The sequence below is a fragment of the Pongo pygmaeus genome, chromosome 16 (genome assembly GCF_028885625.2).
Source record: "Pongo pygmaeus isolate AG05252 chromosome 16, NHGRI_mPonPyg2-v2.0_pri, whole genome shotgun sequence".
Lineage (NCBI taxonomy): Eukaryota > Metazoa > Chordata > Mammalia > Primates > Hominidae > Pongo > Pongo pygmaeus.
The window spans coordinates 40386451-40404292 of NC_072389.2; the positions used below are offsets into that span (position 1 = coordinate 40386451).

At 37.6% G+C, this 17842-nt stretch overlaps 1 protein-coding gene and 1 pseudogene across 5 annotated transcripts in view; one reads left to right on the forward strand and one right to left on the reverse strand.

Annotated features, from left to right (window-relative positions):
* The window catches only part of DPH6 (diphthamine biosynthesis 6), a 445531-nt gene that overhangs the window by 169635 nt on the left and 258054 nt on the right, over positions 1-17842 (reverse strand). The gene's annotated exons all lie outside the window — the stretch shown is intronic.
* Positions 5910-6293, forward strand: LOC129014077 (nuclear transport factor 2-like; annotated as a pseudogene).

Genomic DNA, 17842 nt, shown 5'->3' on the forward strand with positions numbered 1-17842 from the left:
TTTTAGTTTCAAGTCTTAGATTTAAGTCCTTGATCCATATTGTGTTGATTTTTGTATAAGGTGAAAGATGAGGATCCAGTTTCATTATTCTACATGTGGCTAGTCAATTATCCCAGCGCAATTTGTTGAATAGGGTGTCCTTTCCCCACTTTATGTTTCTGTTTGCTTTGTCAAAGACCATTTGGCTGTACTTGGATTTATTTCTGGGTTCTCTATTCTGTTCCACTGGTCTATGTGCCTATTTTTATACAGTACCATGCTGTTTTGGTGAGTATGGCCTTATAGTGTAGTTTGAAATCAGGTAATGTGATGCCTCCAGATTTGTTCTTTTTGTTTAGTCTTGCTTTGGATATGTGGGCTCTTTTTTGGTTCCATATGAATTTTAGGATTTTTTTTCTGGTTCTGTGAAGAAAGATGATGATATTTTGATGGGGATTACACTGAACTTGTAGATTGCTTTTGGCAGTATGGCCATTTTCACGATATTGATTCTACCCATCCATGAGCATGGAACATGTTTCTATTTGTTTGTGTCATCTATGATTTCTTTCAGCAGTGTTTTGTAGTTTTCCTTGCAGAGGTCTTTCATCTCCTCAATTATGTATATTCCTAAGCATTTCTTTTTCAGTTATTGTAAAACGGGTTGAATTCTTGATCTGATTCTCAGCTTGGTTCCTGTTGGTGTATAGGGGAGCTACTGAATTGCGTATCTGGAACATTAATTTTGTACATTAATTTTGTATCTGGAAACTTTGCTGAATTCTTCTATCAGTTCTAGGAGCTTTTTGGAGGAGTCTTTAGGGTTTTCTAGGTATACAATCATATGATCAGCAAACAGTAGCAGTTTGACTTCCTCTTTACTGATTTGGATGCCTTTTATTTCCCCCTCTTGTCTGATTGCTCTCCAGCCTCAGGTATTTCTTTATGGTAAAGCAAGAACTAATACTGAAAATTGGTACCAGGAGTGGGGTATTATTATAAAGATACCTGAAAATGTGGAAGTGGTTTTGGAACTGGGTAGGCAGAAATTGGAAGAACTAGGCAGAAATTGGAAGAGTCTGGAGGTCTGAGAAGAAGACAGGAAGATGAAGGAAAGTTTGCAACTTCTTAGAAGCTAGTTAAATGGTTACAACCAGAATGTTGATAGAGATATGGACAGTGAAGTCCAAGCTGAAGAGCTCTCAGATGGAAATCAATAAGTTATTGGGAACTGGAGTAAAGGTTATCCATTATGCTGTTGCAAAGAACTTGGCTGCATTGTGTTCATGTCCTAAGAATCTGTGGAAGTTTGAACTTAAGAGTGATGGCCTAGGGTATCTGGCAGAAGAAATTTCTAAGCAGCAAAGTGTTCAAGATGTGGCCTGGCTGCTTCTAACGCCTATCATCAGATACAGGAGCAAATAAATGACTTAAAGTTGGAATTCATATTTAAAAGGGAAACAGAGCATAAAAGTTTGACAAATTTGCAGCCTGGTACATGGCAGAAAAGGAATACAAGCAGATTGTGGAGCAACCACTTGCTAAAGAGACTAGCATGACTAAAAGGGAACCAAATGCTAATATCCGAGACAATGAAAAGAGGCCTTGAAGGCATTTCAGAAATCTCTGAGGCAGCCCCTCATATCACAGGCCCAGAAGCCATGGATGAAAGAATGATTTCAGGGACCAGGCCAAGGACACTACTGCCCTGCTTAGCCTTGGGAGGCTACTCCCTGCAACCAGGCTGCTCCAGCTCCAGATGTGGCTCAAAGGCCCCAGGTACAGCTCTGGCTGCCACTTTGGAGAGTGAAGCCATAATCCTTGGCAGCTTTCATGTGGCAGTAAGCCTGTGGCTGCAGAGAATGCAAGGGTGAAGGAGACTTGGCAGCTTCTGTCTAGATTTCGGATAATGTATGGGAAAGCCTAAGTGCCTGGGCGGAAGCCTGTTGCAGGGCTAGAGCCCCTGCAGAGAGGCTTTACTAGTAGGGCAGCACCAAGGGGATGTGTGAGGTTGGAGACTCTATACAGAGTCCTCACCAGGGCACGGCCTAGTGGAGCAGTAAGGAGGGGGCCACTTCCTTCCAGGCCAAAGAATGGTAGAGGCAGCAGCAGCTTGCATCCTCAGTCTGGAGAAGCCACAGGCACTGGACTGTAACCCATCAGAGAAGCCCTGTGGGCTGCATCCAGCAAAGCTATAGAGTTGAGCTGCCTAAGGCCTTGGGAGTCCACCCCTGAATGCAGGACATTAAGTCAAAGGAGATTATTTTGGGCCAGGTGCAGTGGCTCAAGCCCATAATCCCAGCACTTTGGGAGGCCAAGGCAGGCAGATCACGAGGTCAGAAAATTGAGACCATCCTGGCTAACACGGTGAAACCCCGTCTCTACTAAAACTACAAAAAATTAGCTGGGCATGGTGGCACGTGCCTGTAGTCCCAGCTACTCAGGAGGCTGAGGCAGGAGAATCGCTTGAACCCAGGAGGCAGAGGTTGCAGTGAACTGAGATCACGCCACTGCAATCCAGCCTCGGTGACAGAGCGAGATTCCGTCTCAAAAAAAAAAAAAAAAAATATATATATATATATATATATATATATATTATTTTGGAACTTTAAGATTTAATGACTGCCCTACTGGGTTTCAGACTTGTGTGGGGCCTATTGTCCCCTTTTTTGGGCTGATTTCTCCATTTTGGAATGGGAATGTCTACCCAATAAGTGTACCACCATTGTATCTTGGGAGTAAACAACTTTTTTTCATCTTACAGGCTCATAGGAAAGAACTAATCTCCAGATGAGACTTTGGACTTGGGACTTTTGGTTAATGCTGGAATAAGTTAAGGTTTTGGGGGACTATTGAGAGGGGATGATTGTATTTTGCATGTAAGGACATGAGATTTGAGGAACCAGGGGCAGAAGGATATGGTTTGGGAAGTTTGCTCCCTCCAAATGTCAGGTTGAAATGTAATCTCCAGTGTTACAGGAGGGGCCTGGTGGGAGGTGTTTGGGTCATGAGGTCAGATCCCTCATTAATAGCTTGGTGCTGTCCTCCCCATAAGTGAGCTCCCACTCTGAGTTAATGCAAGACCTGGTTTAAAAGAGTGTGGCACCTCCTCCACCCCTTGCTTCCTCTCTCACCATAGGATGCACCTGCTTCCCTTTGCCTTTCACCATGATTGTAAGCTTTCTGAGGCCTTACCAGAAGCCAAGCAGATGCCAGCACCATGCTTCCTGTATAGCCTGCAGAACTGTGAGCCAAACCTCTTTTCTTTATAAATTACCCAGCTTCAGTTACTTCTTCATAGTGTTGCAAGAACTAACTCCCCACCCCCCAAATTCATATGTTGAAGCCCTAACCCTCAATGTGACTGTATTTTTTGTATTTGGAGTCAGCTTTTAGAAAGAAATTAAGGTTAAATGAAGTCATAAAGTCAGCTAATCCAATAGGACTGATGACCTTATATGAAGAGAAAGAGGGAGTAATCTCTTTCCCCACACACATGTACCAGGGAAATGCCATATGAGAACACAGTGAGAAGACAGAGCCCTCATCAGAAACCAAATTGGCTGGCACCTTGATCTTAGACTTCCCAGCCTCCAGAACTGTGAGAAATAAATTTCTGTTGTTTGAGTCACCCAGTCTATAGTATTTTGTAATGGCAACCCAAGCAGACTAATACAGTAACATAAATCTTTCCTATCATTATTATTCTGATTTTGGTTCTTGAGTCTAGTTCTAATTCATAGTAGCCTTCTGAGGGCCAGACAGTTTCTACTTTGATGTTCTGAAAGACAGCACAGCATCACAATAATACGTTTCCTACTGTTGACTTAAACAGCATTAGTAGGCTTCTGCAAATGAGAACCAAAGAGTCTTAAGCAATAAATAATATTGGAGGTTAGGGGAAAGAAAAATCACTTGTAGCTCATGACTGGGATGAAAGTATGATGGAAGAGAAGTGATTGAAGCTAGAGTTTATAAAATGGTTAGCCTTTTAAAAAGTATAGAGAGAGAATATACTGATAACTGAGACAATAGCATAGAATTATTCATATTGTGCACATGCCAACAGTACACATCAGCTTTAATGATAATAATGCAAATGTGAAATTTGGATTACTCCATATTAGGTTTTCATAGCTACAGAGAACTATTTATCAATTTATCTTAAACATATTAAAGGTGCAAATTCCAACTTAAATTTCTAGAAGCTTTACTAAAACCTAATGCATTATTAAGTAGGTAAGGTAAAAAAAATTTTCTCTTTTACGTTCATTGAGGATGAAAATCTTATGAAGTCTCTCAATTTTATTCATAGTTCTCATAACAAAGAATCAGTTTTCAAAAGTTCAAGTTTTCCCAGATATTACAGCGAGTGCATTAGCTCATCTAGATCTTTGTTGGACAGACAACTGACTTACTTTTCTATGCTTTCTACTGGTGAATGCTTCAAATATGATATTAAAATAGGCAAATAATTGTCTATCTGTCCTTTACTACCACTTCACATACAATTCTGAGTGAACTGTCCTGTAAAAGTCAAAAGGTCATGTAAGTCTTGCTCCCTCAAGCCAACTCTTACTTTTAGGAGACCTCAAAGGCAAATTTTATGACTGCTTCCTTTTAAAACTATAAACATAATGAAACCATTCTAAAAATAATTATGGTATATCACCCAAATAGCTCACAAAATTAAAGACCCAAGAGAAACACTGCCTGAAAACTTTAAAACATTGTTATTTAAATATGTATTGACATATTTTGACCCAAAATATTTTTTTTAAATTGAGAAAACATATGCTAATAATAATTTTTTTTCATGAAGAAAATGACCAAAAGGAAACATGACTTTTGACCTAAGCAGGAGGCTGGAAGCCAGACAACTCATTTTCTTTTTTATAGCTTTTAACTAAGTCATGACTTCTTAAGATCCATTATTCTATCCAAAACATTGGTCTACTCTTCGGGTATCATCTCTTCTAGCAAGACATTCATGAATTCCCAGGCTGGGGAGAAAAAGGCTCCAGTCACACATTCATTCCTAAAATATTTATTGACTATCATGTATGAGTCAGGCAATGAATCTCTGAGGGCCAATACAGCTTAAGGAAGAATATGTTTGGAGTGACACATTCTAATAGAGATATCTACCGTAGATACCTCAGGTAGCCTACACTAGCCTTTCATTGTCTCCTGGTCAAGACATCTTCCCCTGCAACAAATTGTTTGATTTTTTTGTTTGTTTGCTTATTTTCACTTAAATCAATTCCTTGTATATTGTCTTCAGTTAGTAATAGAACAACTACAGCATTATTCTCACCAAGATGCTTCATAGAATTTAGACAACATAATATTCAAGAATATAATATTATTCAACTCATTTTATTAGCTATTGCTTCTCCAAGCATATCCCCAACTCTTCCATTCTCTTTTTATATAAAACTAATTTTCTAGTTCGTTGTTTGTTTTTGCTACTCCTTCTACATGATTCAGCTTCTGCAAATAGTTTTTCTTTTTGTTTTTAAATGAGCCTGGATCTTGCTCTGTTGTCCAGGCTGAAGTGCAGCAGTGCAATCATAGCTCACTGCAGCCTGGAACTCCTGGGCCCAAGTAATCCTCCTGCCTCAGCCTCCCAAGCAGGTGGGACTTCAGGTATGTGCTGCCACAACTGGCTAATTTTTTTATTTTTACTTTTCTGTAGAGACAAGGTCTCACTATGCTGCCCAGGCTGGTCTTGAACTCGTGGCCTCAAGCGATCCTCCCACCTCGGCCTCTCAAAGCACTGGGATTACAGGTGTAAGCCACCACACCCAGCAGTTTTCACAAATAGTTTTTGAAGAAGCTCAGTCTTGGCAGACTGTGCTGGGTTGTCATGCTGCCACTGCCACTGTGCCAACCCTTCAGATCTCAACGAGGCTGGGTGATGCTCCAGAATGGGAGATGAGCCAATCTGGGAGCAGATTGGATCCAGCTTCATTCAGCATTACTACCAGTTATTTCATAATGAGAAAATCCAACTAGGTGCAATTTACATTGATGTGCCATGCCTTACGTGGGAAGGACAGCAATTCCAGGGGAAAGCTGCCATTGTGGAGAAGTTGTCTAGTCGTCCCTTCCAAAAAATCCAGCACAGCATCACAGCGCAGGACCATCAGCCCACGCCAGCTGCATCATCAGCCTGGTTGTGGGCCAGCTTAAGGTGGATGAAGACCCCATTATGGGGTTCCACTAGATAGATGTTCCTGTTGAAGAACATCAACAATACTTGGGTTTGCACCAATGACATATTCAGGCTTGGCCTGCACATCTTGGGCTGATCTCTTCCCAGCCAGGCAGTCATGCTGTTTCCTCCTCCATCCTCTTTCCAGTACCATTCACACTCCTCCAGATGCTCCATATATCATGCCAAAGGAGCAGGGCCATGGGAAGTGGGCACAGTGCAGTGCTGCCACCTAGGTGTTGTGCATGATGTTTGGATGTTAGACTAGTTGCATCTGAAGGAAGAAGTTTGGGTTGTACCATGCATGCCTTGAAAGACTTAAGTAAGGCAGAAGGGAAGGAGAAAGCAGCTGCCTCACCACCAGACATTGATTTGTTCAGATGTTTCAATGCCTCATGATACGATAAAACCACAAACATTTTCTTTAAAAAAAAGCAGCTCAGTCTACTTTCTTCTTTCCTTGGGTTCCTTCTTTCCCAAATTTGAATAATACCGTATGATAAAAACATAGGTTTGAAGTCAAATAGAGTTGAGGTTAATAGCCTTACTCCACCAGTTACTAGCTGTGTAATTCTGGAAAAGTTACACAACCTCTCTGAAGCTCAGTTTCCATACTCAAAAATGGAATAATAATATTCATTTAAAAGGACAGCTGTAAGGATTAAACAATAAGCTGCTTAGCATAGCATGAGTTATATACTGAGTTTCTATGGATTTGAGCCTGGTCGCTGATCAGTTTCTTTAGTAAGTCTACAAAAACTTGTGATTAAGAACAGTCCCACTATTTAGTGGAATCAGGCTTCTTCACTTATTTTTCCCATTTATATTCTGGGTTTTCTCTCATGGTAGTCATATGGGCTTGGAGGGAAATACCATCCTTTCCTGGCCCTTGATTCTATCACATTACCTCCCTTTCCTGGTCAGAAGCAAGCTTTATGTGTCTTTCTGTTACCAGCTCTCCCCACTTCTCTTGGTGCTCCTGAATAACTGCATCTCCGTCTCCTCCTTCTCCTTCTCCTTCTTTTTTCTTTTGAGTCAGAGTCTCACTCTGTCGCCCAGGCTAGAGTGCAATTCCGGCTCACTGCAAACTCCGCCTCCCAGGTTCAAGCAATTCTCCTGCCTCAGGTTCCCCAGCAGCTGGGACCACAGGCGCCCACCACCATGCCTGGCTAACTTTTTGTATTTTTAGCAGAGATGGGGTTTCACCATATTGGCCAGGCTGGTCTCGAACTCCCGTCATCATGATCTGCCGCCTCGGCCTCCCAAAGTGCTGGGACCACAGGCGTGAGCCACCATGCCCAGCCCCTGAATAACTTCTTATATGGTTCTTCCCACCCCACCAAACCCAGGGAAGGGTCCTCTAGAATCCTATCACCAACACCAAAATATGTTCAACCTAAAGTAAAAACAATGGCCACCATTTCTAGCAAGAAAGATGGTTTACTTTTTTCATTGGGCACAGATAGTAAACACACACACACACACACACACACACACACACACACAGAGTCTTAGACAACTTCTGAATGCCCTGGAAAATGACTTTCGACATCCAATATGTAAGATAAAAGCCATAACAATGTAAATTGATGGTGGGGGGAAATGGTTCTCCAAAAATTACACTAGTGATTCTTCTGGGTCTCTTTATCTTTATCTTTGCTGCAGTAATTTGAGATGCTTTATTCTTTCATTAAACATAAATTTTAAAATCCATTACTTTTAATCCAGTTCGGAGGGGCCAACAGGACAGAACACTATTTCTTTTCAGGGCATAGTTCTCTTCTGGTAACAGGGAAGCTTTCCATTTCAAGTGTGATCTGATCATCTCCCACAGTCAAACTATCGACTTTTCTCTTTTGTCATCTATCCTCACTCATCAGCTGCCCCGTACTTTCAGAAACTTTGAGAGCTTGATGACATCCCAACCTAATAAACATACAATATAATCTTATCACATATTTACAAATAATGTCTTTTCCATATAATATATACAGCAAGAAACCCTTCTAAATCATCCATGAGGAATAAACTTAACATGTGTGTAGAGGAAATTAAGTGCTGCTTTTTTTCCCGCTAAGGTAAAATGTGTTATTTGGCTAAATTTTTATCCTGAAATAGTCCAAGGAGACGTGTCTACATCAGGGACTAATAGATTGCAAAAATTTTCTAGACAATAAAAATGGTGATTTAAATATTAATGAAAAGAAAAAAGTGAGAGCACTTACTATTTATTTACCTTATAACTTCAGAAATATTTTACAATATAAATTATACATGTAATAAAAATTATTTTGTAACAGCCTGTAGACCTATATTTTGGGGGAGTGGTGAGCTTGGAAAAATGAATGAAAGAAGAAATACCTCCTTTCCCTACAGTCCTAGTAAAAGAACTTCAGGGGTTGCATGGCAAGTTTGAGCCAGAAACAAGTATGATGACTTTTGTATTAAAAAAAAGCAAACCTATGACAGATATAAAAGGAAAATTCATGGGTGAAGTCTCCAAAAATTTTTTTTTTTTTTTTTTTTTTAGACCAGGCTTCTTTCTGTCCTCCAGGCTGGAATGCAGTGGTGCAATCACAGCTCACCGCAGCCTTGAACTCCTGGGCTCAAGCAATCTTCCTGCCTCAGCCTCCCAAGTAGCTAGGACTATAGGTGCACACCATGCTCAGCTAATTTTTTCATTTCTTTGTAGAGATGAGGTCTTGCTATGTTATGCAGGGTGGTCTCCAACTCCTGGGTTCAAGTGATCCTCCCACTTTCGTCCCCCAAACTGTTAGGATTACAGGTGTGAGCCACCATGCCTGGCCTAAAATGTATACACATTGGGATGCATTAGAGATATCTCCCTGGTCGGGATAAAAAAAAATTGTATCTAAAATAAGTATGTTTTATTCCTACCCTTGATTTCTTCCTATTTTCCAGTACCAATAACTTTTCAAAGAACTTATAGTAGTCATTTGATATGGTTTGGCTGTGTCCCCACCCAAATCTCATCTTGAATTGTTGCTCCTACAATTCCCATGTGTCATGGGAGGGACCTAGTGGGAGGTAATTGAATCATGGGGGTGGGTCTTTCTCATGCTATTCCCATGATAGGGAATAAGTCTCACGAGATCTGATGGTTTTATAAAGAGGAGTTCCTTTACACAAGCTTTCTCTCTTTGCCTGCTGCCATCCACATAAAATGTGACTTGCTCCTTCTTGCCTTCTGCCATGATTGTGAGGCCTCCCCAGTTATGTGTGACTGTAAGTAAATTACAGTTTCTTTCTTTTGTAAATTGCCCAGTCTTGAGTATGTCTTTATGAGCAGTGTGAAAATGGAATAATACACCATTTTTCTCTAAAGAAGTACTTTTCAAATTAAAATTTTCAATGAAAATTAAGTAATTATGTAATCTATTTCTTTTATATTTACAAATAAATAGTATCAAATTAAGTGGAAATTTGTTTAGCTAACATTCTTGTTTACTTGAGGAAGTTACCTGTATGTCCAGAAATATCTAGACTAGATTTCTCTGGCACATTCTTCCTGATGAGATTCTGGACTGACTCAATTATCATTTTACCTTTGAGTTTGTTTTTTTTTTTAAACCTGAGACCACTTGTTCACTATAAAGAATCCTAAAGAAATAACTCTGAAATGATAATAAGAGCTCACAGAGGCAGCTATTGAAGCTGGGGCAAAATGGAAAAATCATCCAAATGCTATTAATAATCTTTGAGGCAATGAACTTAAGACAAGCTAGTGAAAGCAGAATGGAAAACAAATACAGTTTGCTTCATGAATTCACCTGTCCTGGGTAAAAAACATCACTTTATTGTGAAATAAATATTTGAGTTTCATCACAGACTAGGTAGATTAAAAAACACAAACTACTTGCCCTTCCATTAACATGAGAATTGCCAGGTATTACAATACTGTAGCAGCAGTGAATTTTCCAGACGAACACCAAGAACTGGATCCAGTCCAGATGTGATGATAGCACATTACAAGCTAATTCCTTTAGCTACCTCTTCATTTTCTGAGACTCATTCACAGAGTGGCAATGCCATTAACTCTGGATGAGGTGCTTTGCCCAATGAATACCTCTTGATTAAATCATTGATTGGGCCTTCTCTGCTCACTTCACTCTCTATCCCTGTGGGAAATAAACTCTTGCACAGCATCCTTCAAAGGACACAGAATAGGCAACATAAGCAGTAGGAGCATATACTGACTAAATGAACAAATGACTGAATAAATAGTTCATAAGACATTGAGAGTTAAACTAGCATTGCTAGGTTAGTGGTCATTATCTAGAGTAAAAGAATTGTAAAGTCTAAAGACAATAAAAATATTGATCCATCCAGTAAATTATCCTATTTATTCAATTTAGAAAACTTTGTCTGAAAAAGTAGAATTTAAATCCTTAGTTTATTAAATTTTTGGGAGGGGACTGGTGAGATGTGTACTTATTTGAAAAAGTTTTTCTTTTTAAAATTATCTATCATAATTTTCCGCTAAGAGAACCAAGAGGTATTTTTGTTCTCCCCTGAAGATTATCTAAGAGTATTATGGCTTTGCTATTCAGGGGAAAATGCTAGAAAACTTCTAACCAAGGCAAATTATCTGTCACTGTAAGCACATTTCCTCTGAGGAAAGGAATTTCACGGGAGAAGCAACAGGTGCCTTTTCTTTTTTTTGACGCAGTAGTATACAGCAAAAAGAAGACAATAGAAAAAAGTTGTTAAAATGTGACACAAGACTGAAGTCTACAATACCAACTCTAATTGAAATAAATATCGTACAGAATACCCACAATGCTGAAATTGGGCTGAAATGTTACAACTCAGTAAACAGGCTTTATTTAAAAAAATATTTTTATGAGTCAAGAGATGATATATTAGAAAAATAATGTTCACAAAAAATCTAGTTTTTAACAACTGGCACCACAAAGCACTTATTACCTCTGATTAGTAAAACAGTTTATTTGAAAGCAGTCAGTTTTGAAGATTACAGACAGGAGGGCAAGTTTAAAAACATATGAGGTTTATATAGAGGGCTATTATTTTACAAACAACAAATGATTTAAAATAGTCTGAACTAACATTATTTGGAGTCACTTTCATGTTATAGAACTCAATAAATAATGTTTTTTAAAAATTTCGCACAGTTCTTCTTGATCTACTTGTAATTGTGGGGCATTATTAGTTTCGTGTGTATCATGTTTCCAGATCTGGGTGTTGAAAGATTTATTCATGTTGAGCTGTGCCCTAGGGTAATTTTAGTTTTCATAAAACCTAATTCTACAATTATAACCATCTGAGAAAATGAGTATTCTTCCTATGAACAGTGTAGTAAGAAGATACATTTTTATTATAAGCCTGATTTTCACAAGTGATTATTTTTTTCATTTTCCTTAAACTCCTCACTTAAATTTTTTTTTCTTATTAGACCCTCAACTCACAAATGTTCAACTGTCATAAAAGATCAGTGTTACTGAACTGCCAGCATTAATCTTTTGTTTGAAATGTATAAAGACAAATAAAGGAGACACTGCAAAATGTCTTTGTGCAGTAGAAGCAGATATTGAAATGATAAATAACATACCCTGTAAACACTAGCTATAATGTTCTCAGGTAGAAGAAATTTCTAAATATCAAAGACAGTGGCATCACTGTCAGGTACTCCATAAATAAACCCTGGATAATACCTGACACTGGACCTTTCATTCTTGCAATGCTATGCTAAATAAGCATGCTTCCCTTGCCTGTCTGAATTCTATATGCCCATTTCCAGAAATGCTGCTGCAGATAAGTAACAGTGCCATGTTCATTTTGTCAACTACATACTGATTATCCTTTCCTATCTGTAGTTTGGGAACATTATCAAGGTCAGATGCAAACTCTCAGAAAACCTTCCCTAATGTAGCTATATTTCATAATTTCTATAAGGGGCTTTCATAAATAAACTTTGCAGAAACACACACGTATTTTCCAAGATTTTACCTTTAGGAAAAAGGAAAGGTTTACCAGTAAGAGTTTACTTTTAGGAAAAAGGAAAGACTTACCAGTAAGGTTTTGGAAATTTAAAACCAAAAGGAGAATAAGCCTAGTCATTCATTGTATGCATTTTCATTTAATCTCTAAAAATGTGATATTTGAGGATGACATATCTAATTTTTTTTGAGGTACGTTTACAATGACCCTTCTTTCTCTACCTTCCTAACCGCTTCCTATTTATTTTATTTTGACAAATTACTTATGAAGCATTTGCAACTGATGCACATATCACAAAATTATTTCTGCCAAGCTTCCTCTGTGACCTGCCCGTGGGACATGACATGCTCCAAGATGCATCGCTCTATCAACCCGCATTTTTCCAGGACAATGCAAATTATGACAAATCCCATCATCCTGCATTATGTGCTTCATGCTAATCTCACTAATTCTAAAGAATCAGGAGGGCTTGTTGTTCTGCTGAAGGGCATACTGTCTGATTGAATGATAGGAAAACATTTGCCATCCCCTTCTCACAATCCCAGCTGTGGCCACCACTGCCCCACTTCTGCCAGGCAACCGCTCTTGCTGTGCAACTTCCATATCAGAATTAGCTTTACATCAGCTGAGCTTTTTAACAGGAAACTACACATCACCAAAAAAAGATAGTTCTAAAGTCCAGAAAATAAAAGGCTTTTGGGGGTAAAATGAAAAGAGGAAATAGTATTTTTAATGACTGTTGGATACCTGTATTCATTTCTACTTATTTTAAATGAAGATAAAAATCAAACTTATCATTTCTATGATAAAAGCCAGATGGTTTCTAGACTTAGAAGTTTCTGGCTGCTGGATCACTACAAACGGCTACCTGAGAAGTCTCTTAAAACAGCTAACCTTGAGGACAATTCCTCTGGGCTTCAGAAGGTGGCAGTATTACTACATGAAACAAGCTTAAGGTTTCCGTGCGATTCCATGGCCACATTGCTGAAATAAACATGTTTAATTCCCAAAGAAACATATATTTTATCCCCTGGCATAATTTACTTATAACATTAAAACTCAAACATGGAGCAATTTGTAGCAATAACCATGATTATGCTGTTAGTGGCCCAAATGTCACAGTCTAGATTAGGCTAAATGATACCTAGCACCGAAGAGCTTCTGTGATTTATTTTTTATGATCACGGGTAGAACTTGCATGCTTAAAAGGCTCACCAGAAAACTGCCTTCAATAAATAAAAAAGGATGAAAAGATTGAAAGAATCTCATATTATTGTTCAGAGATGTGATTGTAAAAAATTGTCATAGGAATGAGGCAAATTTTAAATCTCAGAGACATTTTCAGAAAAAGAGGTAAATATCTTGAGCATTTCTAATGTTATGTTTTAGATTCTAAAGTATTTTGCTGAAAGCAAATAACTCATCTTATAAATTAAAATGTATCTAAACTGTTTTGTCCTTTATGAATGTTTCCTGATATGCCAGAACAAAATAAAGGTTTTAAATACATGTAATGCACTAAAATTGATTATTTTAGCTACTTTTAGAAAATGTAGTAAATATAAATCTGCTGATAAATGTTAAGATTAAAATATCCTATTCAAACCTTCAATAATTTACTTTTGGGAGTTCTGGTCTAATGTGTACTTCTACCTGGAAACTATATTGTAGGCTCTTTTGGCCATTATCATACATTAAATTGAAATTGTTATGCATACTCAAAATAAAAGTAAACCACACAAAAGTTGAAAAGGAATGTAAGCCATACTAACTAAAGTTGAAAAGGTTTTGCAATGAACACACATTTTACCACTTACTAAAACAAGGGCAAATTTAAGTCAGCATTTACATCTGTGCCTTAATGGAATGTTGCATAATTGGTTTAATGTTTCAGTGAGTCCTTAGATGAGCTTAATATGTACACAGCACAAATCAACATTAAGGTATTACAAAGAAGAGACAGGAAGATCTTTAGCTTTCTATTTTACTCCCAGTGAGACCCAATCTCCTCAGAGGAATATGACGATGTGAACATCATTTCTGTAAAGGCACTGGGCACACCCTGCACATGCTGTGGCTTGTTGACATGAACCAGGGCAGGCAGACACCAATAATACATGAAGTGCGGTTCAGAGGCAATTAGGATCAGTTGTCAAGGCCAGGCCATTAATGAAAGAACATGTCAGAGGAGCTGGAGACTTCAATGGTTGAGGGCAAGAAGGCGATTTAGTGTGACAGATCGAGTCCTTCCAATGTCCTCAGTGGTACATGCTAATACCAGCCTTAACAACCTTTTGTGGCAGTGTATAATGTGACTAACATGGACTTTGATTCAGCAAAATGACTGCTGCCACTGTTAGTCTGTCTCATTTCGAACAACAGTAAAAGCATTGCTACAAATAATTACCCATTTCCGTCCCCCTTTCTGCCACTTAAAGCATCCGCCCTTTGTGCATGCCATAGTTGTTTGTTGCTAGAAGGTTAGGATGTTTATCACTTTTGGTTTGTGTGATACTTTTTTTTTTGTCAGCACATATAATCCCAAGTAACTAATTAGAATATATTTTAGAAGGTGAAATAATTAATTAAACCTATCACATTCTCGTGTAGTTAATATTAACAATTTCCAACACAAGTAAAATACGTCTAAAAGAAACAATATCCACCATGTAACTTACAGACAATAAGTGAAGTTGCTTACCTAGGCTCCAAAACCATTAGCCAAAAATTAACCTAACACTCAAAGAAGTGAATGCAGGAGCATTACAGAAAAGTCACCCACTGCCATTTTTTGTTAAGTTTCACAATTTGATAGTGATTTAAAATAAAAACCTACATGCCTACAAGCTGAAAATCAACAATAAGTAGGAAAATTATATTAAACATTGGTTACTAATCCAGGTAAATTACAACAAGGGATGGCTAATGGTTTTGGAGCCTAGGTAAGCAACTTCCTTTATTGTCTCTGAGTAACTTACATGGTGGACATTGTTTCTTTTAGACACATTTGACTTATGTTGGGAATCCTTAGAAACTACATGAGAATGGGATAGGTTAAATTACTTATTTTACCTTCTAAAATCTATTATAGTAAATTACTTGGGATTATACATGCTGACAAAAAATAAGCATCACATAAACCAAAAGTGACAAACATCCTAACCTTCTACAGATTTTTATGTTATGACAAAACTCCACAGCATCACACTCTTGTCTTTATGGAGGCCTGTTATTTGTTAATTTTTGGCTCTCCTTTCATATTTTATGCTCATTTGGATAAGATATTCTTATGAAGATGAAAATTAAGTCAGAAGAAAAATGGCTTAAATTTTCTTATAATCTCTTAATGTTCTCACCTCCTCCCAATTTTCCAGGATTTACTTCCAGCATCTCAGCTACAAAAGATGATGTGATATCTTAGGCTTAAGGTGAGAGCTCAGCTTTGTCTGTCTATGAATGACTAGACAGATATGAAGAAGGGTATGTGGATAGAGATTAATGGAAATTATATTATCAGGTAGTTACCTTCTTGAGAGAGATATATATTTTTTCTGGGTCTTATTTTTCTTCTCTTCTGAGATAGTCCTCACTTTATTTCCTATTTCATACACCACTGTTCTCTCCTTTTGCTATTTTGTTCAGTTCTCTTTGCTCACTTAGTTTTTTTCTGACCTTAGTCACTGACACTCTACGCCTCTAATAGTTAATTCATTTCCAGTCTTCTTGCTTCCTCATATAAATGCTTTTTCCTCCTTTCTCAGGAGAGCTTTCAAAACTGAGCCCTAAAAGGAGAAGTAGTGTAAAAAAATTATCAATACAAATATCTAAATGTTCATGTAATCTCAAAAAGCGTTCTCATAAATCATTTTTTTTGATGAAAAGAATTTGGGAAAAAATTACCATGCTAAAAATGTATTCTTTATAGTTGTACCTAAAGTAAACACGCTCCAGACACCTGATAGTGTTATTAACTTATTATTACATTAACCACATACCACAAATGTAAATTGTCTACCTGGTCCTAACCAATAATAAATATATCTCATTCTAAAGAGAGGTTCAGTAGATCAATGATTTACTCTCGGTTATTCTGCAAGATATCTAGCTTAACATTAGCCCTCCAAGTCTGGGTCTGCCATGAGACTGATATTTCCGTACCTTGATATGAGAATATTTGATATTATTTTCCCTGCTAAATGTTCAGGACTAATATGATAACAGAATTTGTTCAACTGGTAACTGGGATAAGTCTTCATTATTTTTTTCAGGCTGCTGGTCTTCATGACACAGAAGTAAGCCTACAGAGCTAAAAGTCAATACTGCAAAGTTAGTGATGATTTTACCCATTGGTAGGATCAGGATTTTAGAAAGCGCCAAAATGAAAATAATTTTATATTTATTCATTTGAATAACAGAAAATGCATATTTTTAAAAAAGAAATGCTGGGAAACTTGCTAATTTTTAGAAAATGTACTTTTTTTTAAAGTGAACAACTTTTTTGAGATGGCTTTTGAAACTCAGTTCAGTTTCTCACCCTTTGCCTGAAAATCTGGCATTTCTCATCTGTCGTAATATGTTTACTTTGAGTATAACATTTTAAAGGTACTATTTTGCCTTCTAAAAACTTACTCCTAGAAGGTTTGTTTTCCTTTACTAGCATAATTATATCTAGTTTCTTCAATCATTATCTCATATTTTAATAATATGCTGCCATTTGGGTACAGCTATAACCATAATAATGAACATAAGGTTCAAAGATCACTAGATATATAGATGGCATGAACCATTAGCAAGAAATATTCTATAGCATAGAGATCACACATTTTAAAAACTCTGAAATTCATTATAGAATTTGCTATTCTGACTAAGGCAGCTTTCTGTGTAATTAACATAAATCTCTTTATAAAACATGCTAGTTTTAATAACAAATAGGGACATTTTCCAGAAAAAATAAAGAATAGAGCACAAATAAAATTATAATATGAATAATTTAGTTATCTCTTTCTCATATCTCATAATGACATTGTGCAGCTATAATGGACCTAAACCGGAACTATTTTCTTTAAAAAAAAAGGCTTATCTCCTTTTCCTGTATGCCATCGAAATTCATATCATCGCTTCCACACAAAAACACATAATTAATCCTAATTGTTTCCAACACTCTGAGCAGGAGAAGTGGAGTCTGTGGTTTCTCCTTTTATGTGTGTTGAGTCTTTCTGGCCACAAGGGCACCATTTAGTAAATTACTTCCTCCAAAACGCTGACCAGTGCCCTCTTGGCCTGAAAGAGTTAGTGTAGTTTCAAGAGGTGAGTCATTGAATTCCTTTGTGACAGAAAGATGAAACTCAGTGATTGCTCAGGGGTGTCCTATTCTGCTATTGAATGATGATCTAGCAAGGGGGAAAAATCGCTTCTGAAATGCAGGTCTTAATAAGACAAAGGAAGAGGATGCACTGTAAACACACAGAGGTGGTGGATGTGAAAGGAATATAATGGTGTCCCTGACTGGTGCAGAATTAAATTGGAAACAGAATGAAATCTTCCCTAGTGGTGATTCTTCAACTTTGTTAGGACTTTTGTCCAAGATTAGCTAATTCTGCATCATTGTCTTATTTATCTTGGGTGACACTTGTTAGCATAAGGGGCACAGTTACCATAAAACCATTG